The sequence below is a fragment of the Eriocheir sinensis genome, chromosome 34 (assembly GCF_024679095.1).
Source record: "Eriocheir sinensis breed Jianghai 21 chromosome 34, ASM2467909v1, whole genome shotgun sequence".
Lineage (NCBI taxonomy): Eukaryota > Metazoa > Arthropoda > Malacostraca > Decapoda > Varunidae > Eriocheir > Eriocheir sinensis.
Window position 1 is genome coordinate 14,955,582 of NC_066542.1, and position 17,500 is coordinate 14,973,081.

At 42.8% G+C, this 17,500-nt stretch overlaps 2 protein-coding genes across 9 annotated transcripts in view; one reads left to right on the forward strand and one right to left on the reverse strand.

Moving 5' to 3' along the window:
• Positions 1-17,500, forward strand: part of LOC127007129 (mucin-5AC-like) — a 296,085-nt gene that overhangs the window by 202,228 nt on the left and 76,357 nt on the right. For all 3 annotated transcript variants that reach the window (XR_007760078.1, XR_007760079.1, XM_050877777.1), the window contains one exon: positions 3,016-3,125. The gene's annotated coding sequence lies outside the window, so the exon portion shown is untranslated. The remainder of the gene's footprint in view (positions 1-3,015; positions 3,126-17,500) is intronic.
• Positions 1-17,500, reverse strand: part of LOC127007131 (uncharacterized) — a 157,056-nt gene that overhangs the window by 97,219 nt on the left and 42,337 nt on the right. The gene's annotated exons all lie outside the window — the stretch shown is intronic.

The window sequence follows — 17,500 nt, forward strand, 5'->3', positions numbered from 1 at the left end:
CCCTCTTACCATCTCCCCCTCTTCTCCTCCTCCCCCTTTCCCCTCCTCTCCCTTTTCCCTCCTCTCTTCCCCCTTTTCCTCCCCCCTCCCTAGGCGTGCGCGTAACTCGTGGCCTCGGCGGCGGCGGCGGCGGATCAAAGGGCGTCGCTTATTGGGTCAGCGCCGTGTGCTTGGCGAGGCGGACGCCGACGCGATTTTGTTTCCGATCTGAATATTGGCGAGACGGTGTGTGTGATATCGTGTACGTGTGTGTGTGTGGGGGGGGGGGGAGAGGTGATGTGGTGGTCAGGAAAAGTGTGGTGAATGTGGAAGCGATGCGATAGCTGAGTGAGTGATGTATTTTTTTTAATCTTATGTCCGTTTCTGGCGCCGGCAAACGTTTTATAATGATACCATTCTTCCTTGGCTCAAGCTGCCCCGGCGGAGCTCCACTTGACCCTCTCCACAGAGCTTCGCTAGTCTAGGTTGACAGATGGTCTTCAGGACATGGGTAGTCTTAGGCCCCTAGACAATGACTGAAATACGCCAGCTTGTTTGTAGCGGCGGGCGGGACTGACTCGGGTCCTCAAGGATACCGCGGCAGTCCGCTGACCACCGGTTGTGTCATTTATTGTCTCTTTTATTTATTTTATAGTATCTCCTCTTAAGAGCTGGCACACAACTCTAACTGACCAACTATTTTTTCAGGGTGGTAATCGATGAGTCGGTTCGGACGTCGGCGGCGGGTGATTAGAAGCGACGCGAGACTAAATGAAAAAAATAGGCCACTGTAATAGTAATTCTGGTCACACTGCTCCTCTCGCCACTTAATTTATCGGCGGTGTGTGTGTGTGTGTGTGTGTGTGTGTATGGCGGAAAGGAGAGGTTATGTAATGGGGAACCACACGGAAGAGAGGGAGGTGGGAGGGAGGATGAATAAGCGGGAGACAGATAAGGATGGAAGTAGAGCTCGGATGTTCAAAGCCTAATTCTCTCTCTCTCTCTCTCTCTCTCTCTCTCTCTCTCTCTCTCTCTCTCTCTCTCTCTCTCTCTCTCTCCTTCCCCCCCCCACACTAATCCCCTCGCTTCCCTCAGGCAAGGCGGTAGTAGTAGTCTTAACACACACACACACACACACACACACACACACATACACACACAGCTCCCGCGCGTTAAAGAATGAAGTTTTTTTTCATTTTATGTCGTCTATAAAACTATAAATTAAGAGAAATGGAAAACTCGCAGCAGCCTTCAAGAGAGAGAGAGAGAGAGACGGGGACAATGTGATTATCTCTGAAAATATTACGCTCAACTTTTTCTTTCTCCGTCCCTATTCAAGAGTTTTAGATAGCTTGCGGAGGGAGGCGAGGACAAGGAAAACAGGGAAATATGGAAGACGCCTCAGCAAATAACGTCTTTGGCTTATAACAATACCTAATCTAATCTAGCATCAAGGTGACATATGAAAACCTGCAAAGTGAATCATATGGAAGGACTTTTGTGTTGTGATGCTGAACGTAAGAGCGGGAACAGCCTCTTCACTCCTGCCGCTAAAGAGGAAGGATCTATTCCGTGTATTGTTCTGACACCTACTGGCACACGACGCCTCTTTCAGTGATTTTAAGTTACTGAATCGGGATAGCAACTCAAAGGCTTATACCACTTCTATAAGCTGTCTCTTTCTGCTTTCCAAATAGATAGAAAATATAGGTGTAAATTATAATAGATTTTTGCTACATTTTGAACCACCGAGTGATCTCAAGATGAAGTAGAGGAAAGAAGACGAAGAGCAGGAACAGGAAGTGAAAGAAGGTTAGGAGGAGGAGGAGTAAGAGGAGGAGGAGGAGGACGATTGGATGACTGGATATCTTCAAACTTTTCAGAAAATTTCCTACAGGTGAAAAGGACATGGAGATATTTTGCCATGATAAAGTTTTGGTCGATAAGAGGAAGGAGAAGAGAGAGAGAGAGAGAGAAAACATGAGTGTTGTGTGTAGATCTTGACTAATTGCACACTGACGTACACACATGCAATTTCTCTCTCTCTCTCTCTCTCTCTCTCTCTCTCTCTCTCTCTCTCTCTCTCTCTCTCTCTCTCTCTCTCTCTCTCTCTCTCTCTCTCTCTCTCTCTCTCTCTCTCTCTCTCTCTCTCTCTCTCTCTCTCTCTCTCTCTCTCTCTCTCTCCCTCTCTCTCTCTCTCTCTCTCTCTCTCTCTCTCTCTCTCTCTCTCTCTCTCTCTCTCTCTCTCTCTCTCCACTCTCTCTCTCTCTCTCTCTCTCTCTCTCTCTCTCTCTCTCTCTCTCTCTCTCTCTCTCTCTCTCTCTCTCTCTCTCTCTCTCTCTCTCTCTCTCTCTCTCTCTCTCTCTCTCTCTCTCTCTCCTCTCTCTCTCTCTCTCTCTCTCTCTCTCTCTCTCTCTCTCCTCTCTCTCTCTCTCTCTCTCTCTCTCTCTCTCTCTCTCTCTCTCTCTCTCTCTCTCTGTCTCTCTCTCTCTCTCTCTCTCTCTCTCTCTCTCTCTCTCTCTCTCTCTCTCTCTCTCTCTCTCTCTCTCTCTCTCTCTCTCTCTCTCTTGCTCTTGCTCTCGCTCTCTCGCTCGCTCTCTCTCTGGACCTTTCTGAGTCTTCACAATTTTCAGACAAAGGTAACCCTCATATTTTTCATCTTCATTTCTAACTTTGATTCTTTTGTTTCCTCTTTTTTTGTCCCTTTTCTTTTCAGTGTTTATTTTTTTCCTTTAATTTTGTTCGTTTTCAGCTGGCATATTTTTATTTATTTTCTTTCGCCTTGGTTATTTATCTGTATATGGAAACAAGAGGCCGGTTGTTTTTAGTGTTTTGTTCCTCCTCTCCCTCTTTTTTGCCTTCCTCAAATTATCTAACTCCGAAACTCTCACCAATTCTTCTTTTATATAACTGTCGAGGAAAAATTTGACCGGATACGAAAAATTTACATATGCAACACTCGGCATGCAGAAAGTTTAGCTTAACAACACTTACTGCAACAATTAATTACTTCCTCTTTCTGTACTTCATTCACAGGTATATAAAGTTGACGCACCTGAGAAAGCGCTTAACAAAGGCCACCGTGTCAACCTTGCTGCCTGGGAACTCCACTACTTAATCGCCTTACCTGCGCACATGCCACTCAGGTAAGATCCTCCTCTACCTGAAGCTTAATTGTCTCAGGTGTGTGCAGCATGTAATTACTCTGCATGGCAATAGATAAAAGCACTTCATAATGTTTCTCAGTATGTGTAGGAGAGAGGATATACATGTAGGGAATCATGTAGAAATTGTCATTGGTTAAACTCACCTCATTTTACTTCTTAATTTGTGTAGATAGTAATAGGAGATGTAAAGTGAATCAGGTAGAGGTAGAGAGGAGATAGATGAGAATGGGGAGACTAGAGATGGGGCCCAATATGATACGGTGAATAAATCTGTCTGTAAATTGGAAAATCGGGAAATAATCTTCTGTATTATGTAAATTGGGAAATCGGGAAATAATCTTGTGTTATGTAAATTGGGAAATCGGGAAATAATCTTCTGTGTTATGTAAATTGGGAAATGGGGAAATAATCTTCTGTGTTATGTAAATTGGAAAAGCGGGAAATAATCTTTTGTGGTATCATCTGGTATTTGTATGAACAGTTTTTTTACTTTGAGCATCTTCTTTACTGTAAAATGGTGAACTGTTACGGTAAATCGGTTAATAATCCAAGAGTTATCATCTAAACCCATTTCGTATTTGCGAGAGCTGTTTTATTTATAGATCATTTCCCCCCCTTGAGCTGCATCCTTTACTACGTATAAAAATACAAAACAAAATACCCGCGTTAATTATCACATATCCCTCGCTCCCTCTCACGGCGCAATAGAGAGTCATAAAGTTTAAACCAATTTGATTTTTTTTCTGCCAACTTTTCTGGGAGTTACAAATTAGTATGACGCCCCCCTTAAGATAAAAGCGTCTGTGGCGGGGCAGGCAACAAACATCCTCAGAAGCACTGCACACGGCTCTCCTCATGCGCTCAGCCGCGTGCTCCAGGGACCCGTCACTCGTTAGGTCTGTCGGGGTAAGTAACTGTGGAAAAAGACTTGTCTGAAGTTTCATAAGACTTGGCAATCTTGTAACTGCAAAAAAAGAAGCGAACTCCTCCTCTCCTCCTCTTCCCCTTCTTCCTCCTCCTCCTCCTCCTCCTCCTCTTCTTGCTGACTGTCTTCCAGCCCGTAAAATTCGCTGCTGAGTTTCTTCCTTTGATATTTATGGATCGCTGTTTTCTTGCTAGCTGCGACCCCCCCCCCCCCCTTTCCTCCTGCGGTCTCAATAGTAACTCTCAATAGTCTGAAGTAGTATTTATTATTACTATGAAAAAAGGAGATAGTATGTAACGCGAGCAAAGTGTTTAGAACGACGCCATGCTATTTTTTTATGGTGAATTTTATGCAACCTTTTCGCAGCCAATATTATACGCACCAAAATATGCATGTGTCCATTTCCTACCGGACGCATGAACCGCAACAAACAAACAAACAAACAAGCAAACAAACACACATCATAACAAGAAAAAAACGGTGGTGGTGGTGGTGGTGGTGGTGGTGGGCAGCGCGCCGGCGTACCCACTCGCAAACAGGATAATTCAAGTGAAATATGTAAGAGGAAAAATGGAAGAATGAGAGAGGGAAGGAGGGATGGAGAGATGCAGGGAGGCAGTGAAGGAGGAGAGCACATGGAGAAGGAGGAATGGGGAGGGAGAAAGGAGGGGAGGAGGGCTCTCTGTAAGGAAGACGTAGAAACCAGGAGGAAAGATGGAGATGTTTTGAAGAAGGAAATGTGATGGAGGTGACGACTTGTAGCGAGGGAAAGGGAGTACGTGGAGTGGAGTGAAGTGGAGTGAAATGGAGTAAAGTGGAGTGAAGCGGAGTAAAGTGGAGTGAAGTGGAGTAAAGTGGAGAAAATGGTTAAAGTACGAAACAGTTAGTAAAGGAAATAAGAGCGAGTGGGAAGGGAAGGGAAACAGTGGACCGGTTTTTTCGTTTCCTTGTTTATTTATCTGTGTGTGTGTGTGTGTGTGTGTGTGTGTGTGTGTGTGTGTGTGTCTGTGTGTGTGTGTGTGTGTGTGTGTGTGTGTGTGTGTGTGTGTGTTTTGACAAAAAAAATAATAAAACGAAGCATGGAAAACACACTCTCTCCCGAGGGACGCGCCTGACGAAGAGAGAGAGAGAGAGAGAGAGAGAGAGAGAGAGAGAGAGAGAGAGAGAGAGAGAGAGAGAGAGAGAGAGAGAGAGAGAGAGAGAGAGAGAGAGAGAGAGAGAGAGAGAGAGAGAGAGAGAGAGAATCAGTCAACGTCGTGAGGGGCTTGGTTGGTTTGTGACACATTGACGCAAGGGTGTGAGAGGGAAGGAAGGGCCAGGAGCATTCCCAAGAGCAGTCCCCTCGACCGTGTACTGCCCTCTGGCGTCTGGGGTGAGGAAACAGGAGACGCAAAAGACGAATAAGAAGAGGAAGAAGAAAAAGAGAAGGAGAATGAAGAGATGCAGGGAATCAGGAAAGGAGGAAAGAGGCAGATAGAGTAGGGTGAAATAGAACAAACGGAAGAAAACTGATAAAAAGATGAGAGAGGAATTAGAAAAGAAGAATAACAGATTAAAATAGAGGAATAACAGATACCATTATATATAGAGGAAAAGGAGATGAGAGGCAGGAAATCAAGAAAGAAAGACAGAGACAAGCTTAGAGATAAACAAAGAGAGAAGAATCCGAAGAAAACAGATGAAAGGAGAAGAAATAGCAGATAAAAAAGGAGAAAAACAGATAACCGATAAAAAAATACAAGAGACGAAAGAAAGGAGGACAGAGGCAGAAAGAGAGGGATAAGAGAAGGAAGAAAGAGAGGAAAACGGAACAAAGAAGAGGGGAACCAAAGAGGAAGGATGGAAGGGAAAGAAAGAGAACAAAAGGAATTTAAGACAAAAGTAGAAGAAGGGCTAAAAAGAAGAAACGTATTGGGAATGAGAAATAATTAAAGAGCAGATAGATAAAGAAGGAGAAATAAAAGAGAGGTAAAAGTGGAAACGGTAAACAGGAAAGACGAAGAGAAGATAGATAGCAAAGAAGAGAATCAGGTAAATAAACAGATAATTAGAAGAGAGAAAGACAAGAAAGAAGGATAAATAACACGAGAAAAAGTATGCAATGTGTGTGAGAGAGAGAGAGAGAGAGAGAGAGAGAGAGAGAAGGGTCAGATTGGTAGGAAAGAGGAAAGGGAGAGGAAATGAACCTCGGGTGATTAAGAAAGAGAAAGAACTAGAAGAGGAGAAAAGTGAAAGAGAGAGAGAGAGAGAAACGCGCTTGGGGAGGTAGGGTGAAAAGGAAAATAAAAAAAAAGCGAGAGGGGGGAAGCCAAGTGGATGAATGCGTGTTTGGCAAAAAGTTTCAATTTTTACTTTACTGGCAGCTGCGTCAGTTGCGTGCGTGTGTGTGTGTGTGTGTGTGTGTGTGTGTGTGTGTGTGTGTGTAGTAGTAGTGATGGTGGTGGTAAGCGCTCACATCAGCTTATCCTTTTTTTCCTTCTCTCTGTCCCTGCCCCGCCTAATGTCTGCTCTCCTCTCTCTCAAATCCATCCTGTCCCTCTTTTCCTCCCTCGCCACGCCTCCGCATCCATCTCTTTCTTTCCCCTCGCTTCCTTCACCCTTTGTTTTCTTTTTTCCATCACCTCACTTTTGCCTTTCCTTTTTATCTTCTTTTTCGTTATTCTTTTCCTTCTCTTTTCCCTTCTCCCCATTCTCTTGTTTCTGTCTTTTCTTCCCTTTATCTTCTGTTTTCTTTTATTCATCACTCTACCTTTGCTTTTCCTCTTTGTCTTCAACTTCTTTTTCGTTATTCTTTTCCTTCTCTTTTATCTTCACCTTATTTTTTTGTTTCTGTATTTTCTTTCCTTTACCTTCTGTTTCCTTTACTTTTTGCCTTTTCTTTTAACTCCTTTCTTTTCCAACATTTTATACCCATCATCATCATTTCCCTCCTTTATTCCTATTCGTTCTACTCCTTTTCATTCTCTTTTTATCCGCATTGTTTCCTCTTGTTCTTCACCTTGCCTATTTTTCCTCTTTCTTTTAATCTCCCTTATTCGCTTTCTTTTTTATCATCCTCTTTCTCATATTATTTCCTTGTTCTTATTCTCTTGTTATCCGTCTTTGTTATCTCTTTTTCCCTTTCCCCTCTGCTTCCTTTTAGTCTTTATCTCAACTTTCCTTTTTCTCTCTTTTCAACTTCCTTCACCTCTTGCTTTTTCATTCTCCTATCTCAATTTCTTCCACGTTTTCCTTCCTCTTCTTCTCCTCTATCTCATTTTCATTCCCTTCTTATCAGTCTTTGCCATCTTTCCCCTCTACCCTCTGCTTTCATTTATTCCATTTATTCTTCCAATCCCTTCCCATCCCTTCCTTCCAATCATTTCCCTTCTCTTCCTTCCAATCCCTTCCCTTTCCTTTCGTCCCATCTCCCCCATCTTTCCTTTTTCTATTTCTGAATCCATCGTCCCCATCTCCCTCCTTCCCTTTCCTTCTCTGTCCTTCTCCCTTTCCTTTCTCTTTCCTTTCGTCTCTTTGTCCCCACTTTCCTCACCTCTGCTATTCCTCTACTTTCAACTTCCATCTGCTTTTACATTCTCCTTTCTTATTTTCTTCCCGTTTCCCTTCCTCCCCTCCTCCTCTATTTTCAACTTCCTTCTTCTCCTGCTTTTTCATTCTTCTATCTCAATTTTTTCCATGGTTCCCCTCCTCCCCTCCTCCTTTATCTCATTCTCATTCTCTTGTTGTCTCTCTTCGTGATCTCTCCCTGGCTCCAGTCTGCTCATCTCCCTCTCAACTCCGCCCTATCCAATCTCCTCTCCCCGGAAGCCTCTCTCTTCCTCCTCGCCCACTGCCTCCCTTTCATTGTCGCCCTAGCCCCGTTTTCTTCACTCTCTAGTCCCTGACGTGACTCAACATATCTTAATTCTGCTCCTCGACTGTTCTTTATCTCCACCTCCTCCTCCTCCTCCTCCTCCTCCTCGTTGTTGTCCTCGTACTCCTCTTCCTCATCCTGGTTCTCATCTCCTTCCTTTCTACTTTTCATTTTCGCCTCCGCACACCTCCCATCTTCTCTTTCTTTTTTGGTCTTCCTTCAGCCATTTTTCATATTTTCTCTCTTCACTTGCTCTTTATTGTCTGTCTTTTATCTTCTCCTTTTCCCCTCCTCCCTTATCTTTTTTTTTATGTGTGTGTATGTTTTCTTTTCGCATTCATACACCCCTCCTATTGTTTTTTTTTTTCTTTAACCATTGTTCATATTATCTCTCTTTTCTTTTCCTTTTATAGTTTGTCTTTTATCTCCACTTCTTCCTCCTCATCTTTCTCCTTCCTGTTTATTTTTTTCTCATTTTTCCCTTATCCATATTCTCCCTCCCTCCCCATTCTTTCTCTTGTCTTCCTTCAACCTTCTCTCATATTTTCTATCACTTTTCTTTAATCTTTTCCTTTCTCCTTTCTTTTTCTTCCTGCTTTCCTTCCACCTCCTCCTCCTCCTCCATCGTCTTCCTCGTCATTCTTTCTTCTCCTTCCCCTTTGTTTTCTCCTCTCCTTCCTCTTCCCGTTATCCCCTCGTGCCCTTGTCTCCCAATCTTTCCATCCTCTTCATCTCTTCCCTCCCCCACCCTTCCGCCCCCTCCCCCTTCCTCCTCCTCTTCCCCTCGAATCCTTCAAGGCTCCGGAGAGGAAGAACGTGCCTTAGGGAAGGCCATCCGTGTGACCTTGAAGGAGGGAAATAAGGGACGAAGGAAAGGGAAAGGGAAGGGAATAAGGAAAAGGCAAGGGAAGGGAGGAGGATAGGGACGATGAAAGGAGAGAGAGAGAAGGTAAAAGTGGGGACAAAGAGACGAAAGGAAAGAGAAAGGAAAGGGAGGAGGACAGAGAAGGAAGGGTGGGGAGGGAGATATGGACGATGGAATCAGAAATAGAGAAAGGAAAGATGGAGGGATGGGACGAAAGGAAAGGGAAGGGATTGGAAGAAAGGGAAGGGAAGGGATTGGAAGAAAGGGAAGGGAAGGGATTAGAAGGAAAGGAAAGGGAAGGGATTGGAAGGAAAGGAAAAGGAAGGGATTGGAAGGAAGGAAGGGAAGGGACTGGAAAGAGAGGAAGGGAAGGGATTGGTAGGAAGGGAAGGGAAGGAATTGGAAGGAAGGGAAGGGAAGGGATTGAAAGGAAAGGAAGGGAAGGGATTGGAAGGAACTGATTGGAAGGAAGGAAGGAAGGAAGGAAAAGGATTGGAAGGAAGGGAAGGGAAGGGAAGGGACTGAAAAGGAAGGAAAGGGAAGGAAGGAAGATAGGAACGAAGAAAAGAGAGATAGAGAAGGTAAAGATGAAGGAGAGTTTGTAAAAGGAGTGGAAGGGATAGAGAGGCAGAAAGGAGAGAGGGAAGGAAAGGAACGATGGAAGGGTAAGTGGAGAGGAAGAGAAGAAGGTGAATATCAATAATAGTAAGGAAGGGAAAGAGAAGGAGAAGAAATAGAAGAGTATATAGTGGAGGAGGAGGAAGAGGAGGAAAGGTGACAGTAGAGAGAGCTTTAGGAGGGGGAGAAAAAGAGGAGGAAGAAGAGGAGGATGAAGGGAAAGAGGTGTCAATAGGCGGTCGGTTTAGTCTAGGCTGGAGGCAAGACCTTTAATGTGGAGCAAATGAGTCAGTTTAGACTTTAGAGGAAAAAAATACTTGTGGCAACTTCAAACTTCCTTCCGTCAAGTTCATGGGAGGAAGTTTGAGGAAGAAGAAGCAGAAGAAGAAGAAGAAGAAGAAAAAGAAGAAAATGGAGAAGAAAAAGAGAAGAAAAGTAAATGAAGAAGGACAAGAACAAGAAGAGGAACATGAAAAAATAAAAAAGAAGAAAAAAGAAGAAAAAAGAAGAAAGAGAAGAAAGAAAAAGAAGACTAAAAAGAAGAAGATAGAAAGGGGAATGCGCTTAAAAAGGAAGAGAGGAAGAATACCTACGAAAGAGAGTGTTAATTAAAGCAAGAAATAAAAACAATCTAAGGAAATTTAAAAGTGGAAATAAGAGAAGATAGAAAAAATAGGAATATGATCAGAAAATAAGAAAAAAAAAGGAGAGGATAAAGAGGAGAAAGGGGAAATGAGATGAAAAAAAGAAAGACAGAAGAAGAAAAGAAGGAAGAAAATAAAAAAGATGAATAGGAAATGGGAAAAGAGGAAGGATAAAGAGGAAGCTGAAATGGGACAATTAGAGGAAGACAGAAGGAGGAAAGAAGGAAAGAAAAGAAAGACGAATAGGAAATGGGAAAAGAGGGAGGATAAAGAGGAAGAACCTGAAATGGGACAATTAGAGGAAGACAGAAGGAGGAAAGAAGGAAAGAAAAGAAAAAAGACGAATAGGAAATGGGAAAAGAGGGAGGATAAAGAGGAAGAAACTGAAATGGGACAATTAGAGGAGGACAGAAGGAGGAAGGAAAGGGAAAAAAAGTATAAAGACGATCAGGAAACGGGAAAAAAATTAATAAGGAGGAGGATTAAGAGCTCAGAGGAAGGGGAAAAAATACAGGAAAGTTGGAGATCTGGAGGAGGAGGAACAGGAGAAAGGAAGGAAGGAAGAAGGAGGAGGAAGAAGAACAGGAAGGGGAAGCATATTATAATAAATGAACAGGAAAGAGAAGTCGTTATATATAGACTGATAGTGGTTGAGGGAGAGGGAGGGAAGGAAGGGAGATGTTGTTGGTGTCGCATGCCAAAGAGGAGAGAAAAAAGGAAGGAAGAATAAAACTGAGAAAAAAAAAACAAGAAAAGGGAAAAGAAGATTACAGACGAAGAAGAACGAGGTCAAGAAGATAAGGAAGAAAAACGAGGATTTAGAAGCAGAAAACAAGACCGTAAGAATGAAAAAACAAGATAATGAAAAATGAAGAATCGAGAAGAACAAGAAAGGAAAGAATATTATAGACGAACAAGAACAAGAAGAAGAAAACGGCCGGATAATAATGTAAAAGAAGAGGAAAACAAGACAACAAATAGAAGAATGTTGAAAAAAATGTAAGACAACAAAAGAAAAAAATGTAAAGACAGTTAAAAAAAAAAGGAAGAGGAGAAAAACCAAGAAGAAGTGGAGGAGGAGGAGGAGGAGAAGGAGGAGGAGGAGGAATAGGAGTAGTAGGAGGAGGAGGCTTGTTTACTTAGCGTTGCGTGCCCTTCAGATTTCTAGATTATTAGTAATCCATCTGGAGCCTGGAGAGAGAGAGAGAGAGAGAGAGAGAGATGAAGACCATACAAACAAAACAGAAAGATAAAGTAAACATCCTCGATCCATCCTTAATTCAAAATCTCAACTGGAAACTCCATATCTTCTCTCTCACTAAATCAGCTTCCTCGAGGCTGGGCGTTCTGTATCGTCTCCGCCAGTTTTTCTCCCCCCCACACAGATGCTGTTCATATTCAGGGGCCTTGTCCGCCCTCATATGGGGTATGCATCACATGCGGTGGGGGGGCTTCACTCACACAGCTCTCTTGGACAAAGAAGAGTCAAAGGCTCTTCGTCTCATCAACTCCCCTCCTCATACTGACAGTCTTCTACCTCTTAAATTATCTTCTCTCGATATTTTTATGCTGACTGCTCTTCTGAACTTGCTAACTGCATGCCTCCCCCCTCCCGCGGCTTCGCTGCACTCAACTTTCTACTCTAGCTCATCCCTATACTGTCCAAACCCCTTATGCAAGAGTTAACCAGCATCTTCACTTTTTAATCCCTTACACTGGTAAGCTCTGGAACAGCCTTCCTTCGTCTGCATTTCCTCCTGCCTATGACTTGACCTCTTTCAAGAAGAGTGTATCAAGACACCTCTCCACCCGAAATTGACCTCTCTTTTGGCTACTCTTTACTTTTGTCTATTATGGGAGCGGTGAGTAGCGGGCTTTTTTTTTTTTTTTGCACTTTTTTGTTACCCTTGAGCCGTCCCCTTTGTTGTTGTAAAAAAAAAAAACAGAGGAAAGAAACATAAATGATAATGGAAAAGTTTTACGAAGGGAGAAAGAGGGGAGAGGAGAGAGGGGAGAAGGGAAGGGATAAAAGTGATGACGGAAGGGAAGGAGATGGCAGCAGAGATGAAGTAAAAGAAGAGGGAATTTGGGACGCCAGAGAGACGGAAGGAATCAACATGAGGAAGAGAAGATGGAGAAAGGAAATGGAAAACGAAGAAGGGAAGAGGATGAGCAGAAAGAGGAACGACAAGAAACAACAAGCTAGAATGTCAAAAGGAAGAGAAGAGCAAGAGAAAGCAAAAACAGGAAACGAAAACGAGGAGGAGAGAAAGACTGAAAAGAAAGAGAAGAGTATAGGAGGAAAAGAGGAGGGCCACCGTATGAAGGGAGAAGAGAATGAAGTGATAAAGAGGAGACTGTGCCCTTAAGGATCAGGTGAAGGAGGATGCGTGCTTAGGGAGGAAAAGTAAAGGTGGCTACAAAGGAAGAAGGGAGAGGAAGAGAAGAGGAATTAAAGGGGAAGAGGAAGAGCAGAGGGATGAAGAGAGATAGGAAAGAACAGAATGAACAGAGGAATGAACAGAGGAAGAAGAAAGAAAGAAGGACCACACACACACACACACACACACACACACACACACACACACACACACACACACACACACACACACACACACACACACACACACACACACACACACACACACACACACACACACACACACACACACACACATTCCAACTCCTTTTCTTATAACATTCCCTTTCTCTCCTCCTCCTCCTCCCTTTCCTTCTCCTCCTCCTCCTCCTCCCCTTATTCCTCCTCCTACACCTCCTTCTCCTCCTCCTCCTCCTCCTCCTTCTCCTCCTCCTCCTCTCTCTCTCTCTCTCTCTCTCTCTCTCTCTCTCTCTCTCTCTCTCTCTCTCTCTCTCTCTCTCTCTCTCTCTCTCTCTCTTTTTCTCTTCAACAATCAGGAAGACAGCGCTGCAGAATCGTATCTTCCTTGTTCCCTTCCGTGAAAATATTACCGCGTTTTTAAATAGAGGCAAAAAATATCATAATTCTTCAGCGGCAAGTTAATATTTTTTAATCCTCAGACAAAGGAATCGCACGAATAAGATAATGAGGTAGCGTATAGCTCTCAGATCTACGTAATTGACTCCTCTCTATATAATTTCTCTTATATACTTTCCCCCGAGGTACTCTTCCCTGGCGATTGATTTAGTAACTGATTGCCTGAGGGATTCGACTGATACGCAATGTTATCTCTTTCTTTTTCTCTCTCTTTCACTTACTTTCATTCATTTTCTTTCTTTCATTGTTTTCTTATTTTCTTTAATGCATTCCTGTCTGGGTGTTTTTTTTGTTTGCTTGTTTTTTTCCTTCTAGATAGGTAGATAGAAGCGTAGATAGATAGATAGATAGATATATAGATAGATAGATAGATAGATAGATGGACAGATAGGCAAATGGCAGATAGACTAAGCAAGGAATATAGATAAAACGAAAATATTGATAAACCCAAAGATGAAACGGAAAAGAAATCATGAAACACAAGCAGAAATAAAACGAGTAAAGGGAATAATTAAGGAGAGGAAGAAAATAAAAAAAAACAATGCAAGCGATGAAAAAAGAGAGAGAATGAGTGAGAGAGAAAAAGACAAAGACAAGGGGGGGGGGGGGGGAGGTTTGAGCAATATAATTAAGTTTTTACTACGCGTTATGAAGGAAAAAGAGTCCGGGGAAGAAAGAGAGATCCCCTACCACCACCCCATCCCCCCCCCGCCCCGGCCGGCAGATATATAGCATAATGATGTCATTAGAGAGTGTAATCAGCCCCCAATTATAGCCATGCGGAGTAATGCAATTAAGTCGTTTAGAAGCAGAATCACCCATTATCTCCCTAAAGTATTTACTAAGGTTTCCTCTCTATCGTCTCTCTCTCTCTCTCTCTCTCTCTCTCTCTCTCTCTCTCTCTCTCTCTCTCTCTCTCTCTCTCTCTCTCTCTCTCTCTCTCTCTCTCTCTCTCTCTCTCTCTCTCTCTGTCATCATCAGGTGTCCCGTTACCGCCGTTGTTTGTGCAAGAAATTCTCTGTCCGATGTTAGGTGACGCGCGGCCATCTTGGTTGTTTTGGTGTGACGTCACGGTCGGCGCCGCTCACCGCTAGAAGGCAGGGAGACGCTCCTCTGACTGACGTATTTACAGGCACTGAATATAGAGGTCCGTGAAGAGTCGTTGTTCTGTGGGAGGTTAGTTCGGTATCTAGCAAGTGAAAAGAGTGTTGAATGGGAGTTAATCTATATATTAGCATTCACAAACAACGTCCATCGCCATTTTCAGTTTTTTGAGGAGGAAAAGAACTAAAAATAGGTGTTATGAAAGGAAATTGTGCATAAATAAACGATAAATGAGATGAGATTGTGGGAAGTTAGTTCGGGATCTTGCAAGTGAAAAGAGTGTTGAATGAGAGTTAATCTATATATTAGCATTCACAAACAACGTCCATCGCCATTTTTCAGTTTTTTGAGGTGGAAAAGAACTAAAAATAGGTGTTATGAAAGGAAATTGTGCATAAATAAACGATGAGATTAGAATAGCACTGAGGAGGTAATGAAAATAGATCTAAGTTTCAGCATTTGCAGTTAATATCCCACACGTTCTTTTTTTTTTTTTAGGGTGTGAATCGTAAAGGAATAGAGAAATATGAGTCTTTTTCAGCATCAGGGAGGAATAGAGAAATATGAGTCTTTTCAGCATCAGGGAGGAATAGAGAAATATGAGTCTTTTCAGCATCAGGGAGGAATAGAGAAATGTGAGTCTTTTCAGCATCAGGGAGGAATAGAGAAATGTGAGTCTTTTCAGCATCAGGGAGGAATAGAGAAATGTGAGTCTTTTCAGCATCAGGGAGGAATAGAGAAATATGAGTCTTTTCAGCATCAGGGAGGAATAGAGAAATATGAGTCTTTTCAGCATCAGGGAGGAATAGAGAAATATATGAGTCTTTTCAGCATCAGGGAGGAATAGAGAAATATGAGTCTTTTCAGCATCAGGGAGGAATAGAGAAATATGAGTCTTTTCAGCATCAGGGAGCTAAGAACGTCATCAAATAGCTCATCAGTCTCTTATAAGCACTTAAAAACATATTATCACGATTTTCTTTTTAGCGTTGACGGTGAAAAAACAAAGAATAGGTTGAATACAAGTTTTATTCTTTTTTTTTTTTTTTACAGCAATGAACGAAGAAAAATAGAGTTCTTTCGCGTGCACAAAGACCATTTTGATCTTCCTCTATATTTTTCTTTTATATTCTTTTTCTTTTTTTTCTCCTTCAAACATTTATTTCGTCTATTGAGGAAGCGACGCAGTTATTGAGAGAATGATGGTGGTGACGGTAGCGGAGGAGGAGGAGGAGGACGGGGAGGAGGAGGAGGAGGAGGAGGAGGATTAGGAGGAGGAAGCGAAAGCGGACACGAAAGAAAAAAATGGAAAGAAAGAGAAAAGAAGATGAAGAAGGAAAGAATGGGGAAAGGAAATGTATACTGGCGATGAAGGAGAAAGAGGAGGAGAAGAAAGAGGCAAAGGAAAGAAAATAAAAGATAGGAAGATGAGAAGGAGGAGGAGGATGAGGAGAGGAAGGGAAGTGCAGGAAGACATTTTTCTAGTTGTTTTTTTCTTTTCGTTTTCTCTTTTTTTCTTATCCATTGTTCCTCCGACTTCATGGGAATTTAGAGAACATAAAAGCTCTTGAAAAATGACAGCAAATTTTGATTCTCTCTCTCTCTCTCTCTCTCTCTCTCTCTCTCTCTCTCTCTCTCTCTCTCTCTCTCTCTCTCTCTCTCTCTCTCTCTCTCTCTCTCTCTCTCTCTCTCTCTCTCTCTCTCTCTCTCTCTCTCTCTCTCTCTCTCTCTCTCTCTCTCTCTCTCTCTCTCTCTCTCTCTCTCTCTCTCTCTCTCTCTCTCTCTCTCTCTCTCTCCTCTCTCTCTCTCTCTCTCTCTCACTCTCTCTCTCTCTCTCTCTCTCTCTCTCTCTCCCTCTCTCTCTTTGTCTTTCTCTCCTGCTGTCCCTTTCTCGAAATCTCTTCCTCCTTTTTGTCTATTTTTCCTTCCGTCTTGTTTTTCAATTCTACCTTTTTTTCTTTTCTTCTTTGACTCTCTCCTTTCAAACGTCTCAATATTTTCTGGTGTTCCTTCTTCGTTACCTCTTCCTCGTGTCTGTCTTCCTCCTTCCCTCACTTCTCCTTTATTTATCTCGCATTTTCCATCCGGTTTTCTCTTTTCTATGTTTATTTTCCCTTTTCGTTCATCTATCCACTATCCGTGTCATTCTATCGCACTTTCCTTCAATTCCCTTATTTATTTATTTTCTTTTATCCATCCAGTTCACTCTTCCTCTTTATCTCCCACCCTTTCTCCTTGGCCTCTCTTCTTCTTTCTCTTATATGTTCCCTTTTCCCTTTACAATCAGCATCCTTTTCCTCCTCCTCTTTCCCACTCTTTACCCTTATCCTCTCTCTCCTTACCCTTTCTTCAATCATTTCCTTCCTCTTTCCCAGTGTTTCCCTGTTTCCGGTGGTCAAGTTTCGTTTTTGTCCCTTTCTTTCTTTTTGTTTTAAACCTTTCAGACCTTCCTCCTCATCCTCTTCCTCTTCCTCTTCCTCCTATTTCTCCTTTCATGCCCGAGGTTAGAGAAAGGAAAAAAAAGTGTTGGGAGGAATTTTGGAAGTTACTGTTGCGTGATAAGGTTGGTTGTCCTCTTTTTTGTGTGTCTGAGAGAGAGAGAGAGAGAGACCTCCCAAAATTATAAGAGTTATTGGGTTGAAACACGTGACCAAGAGACACTTAATTGAAAAGGAATCGTGACGAGGCTGAAAGGAAGAGAGAGAGAGAGAGAATCATTTTATCATATAACTCTATTTTATATGCTACCAATGGCGCTAAGGGTCTTCAAAACGTGATGAGACGAAAAAGGGAACTTAATAATCCTACTGGGGGACGTGGACCGAATGGAGCGAGCGAAAGTGAAGAGAGAGAGAGAGAGAGAGTACTGGCGAAAGAAAGGGGAGGGAGGGGAGAGGGGCAAAGCGGAAGGGACGTGGCCAGATAAGGTGAGGTCCCGCCTTTGTCACGCTTATCTCCTCCTCGGCCCGCCACGACAGGTATTAATGGACGCCGGGAAATAATAACGCGTCTGTCCCTGCTCCTGCTGCCTGCTGTCCCCTGCTGTCTCCTGCTGAAGATGCCCTAACGTCACTACCGCCACGTCAGCGACTACTACTACTACTACTATTTCTTTCTATTTCTATTTCTACTCCTTTTAATCACGACGTTTTCTATTACTACTATTCCTACTTCTTTCATATTGGGGTGTTCTCTGTTACTACTACTACCACTACTACCACCAATGCTACTACTACAGATCCTTTTTTCTCCTCTCTCCTTCTTCGACTTTTCGTTCCTTCTCTTCTTCTGGGAGTGATTCGTCTTTTTCTGTCTGTTTTCTTTCTTTC